This window comes from Aureococcus anophagefferens, assembly GCF_000186865.1.
Source record: "Aureococcus anophagefferens unplaced genomic scaffold AURANscaffold_248, whole genome shotgun sequence".
Lineage (NCBI taxonomy): Eukaryota > Pelagophyceae > Pelagomonadales > Pelagomonadaceae > Aureococcus > Aureococcus anophagefferens.
The window spans coordinates 4,966-6,209 of record NW_008705783.1 but is presented as its reverse complement, the minus strand read 5'-3'; positions in this window follow the sequence as shown (position 1 = coordinate 6,209).

Below are 1,244 nucleotides of genomic sequence, written 5' to 3'. Positions count from 1 at the left end.
GCCGAGCCGAGCCGCGTGCGCGTCGAGGCACGGCGCCATGGGCTCGACGGTCCCGTCGCCGCCGTCGGCGCAGCACGCGGCGCAGTCCGCGGCGCCGGCGTCGGGCAGCCCGTCGCCGTAGCAGTCGTCGATGCAGCCCTCGCACGCGCCGACGTCGCCGTCGTCGAAGTTGCAGAACGTGCCGCTCACGCAGCCGCAGGCCGACGGGCCGAGGCACTCGCCCGCGCCGCCGCTCGACGCGCCGTCATCGCTCGCGTCGCTCCCGAAGCAGCACGCGGCGCAGTCGTCCTCGCCGTCCGAAGGGAGGCCGTCCTGGCCGCACGCTGCCGCGGAGGAGAAGGAGGAGCAGGACTCGCAGCCGCCGCTGCTGCCGTCGTCGAAATTGCAGAATTCGTTGTTCGAGCAGCCGCAGGACGACGGCCCGCGGCACTCGGCGGCGTCGACGACGCCCGCGAGCGCGAGGGTCGCGATGATTGCCTTCTGGGTGCAGCTCAGTGAGCTCATCGTTCGATCGGCCGCTTCGAAGCGGCGCCGCGGCAAATCTGCGGCAAGCGAGATATTGAAGACCGCCAGCCTCGTCCGCGATCCTCGACGCCGCTGCGACGTGCGCACACCCGCATACCCGCAGCAAACGATGCGCGCAGTCACTCTATTGATCGCGCTGCCCGCGGCGCTGCACGCGTTCCGCGCACCGACGCCCCTGCTGCGCCCGAACATTGCCGTCGCCGCAACCCCCGTCAGCGAGCTCCTCGCGGGCGAGGTCGCGGTCGGCGAGGCGTCGATGACGCGGGCGGCGGTCGTCGCGGACCTCGCGGCGCGCACGGAGGCCTGCCGCGCGCCCGCGGCGGACGTGCTGCCCTACGCCACGGACGACGAGCGCGACGCGTGGCTGCTCCGATTCTGCGCCGAGGCCGAGGACGTCGACCTCGACGCCGTCGCGGCGCGCGTCGAGGCGAGCGTGGCGTGGCGCCTGGGCGAAGGCAAACCCATCGTCGAGGCGGCGCGCGACGCCGTCGCGGCGGCCACCGCGACGCCGGGATCGTGGGACAACGGGCCCGTGCTCGCCGCCGCCCCTCATTCCGCCAAGATCGAGCCCTGGGTGCCCGCGGGCAAGCTCATGACCATGCGCGGCGCCGGCGGCCTCGTGTACGCCATCCGCGCGGGTCTCATCGACGACAAGGGCCTCATGGCCGACGTCGACGCGGACGCCCTATCGTCGTTCTTCCTCTACGCCAAGGCGGTCA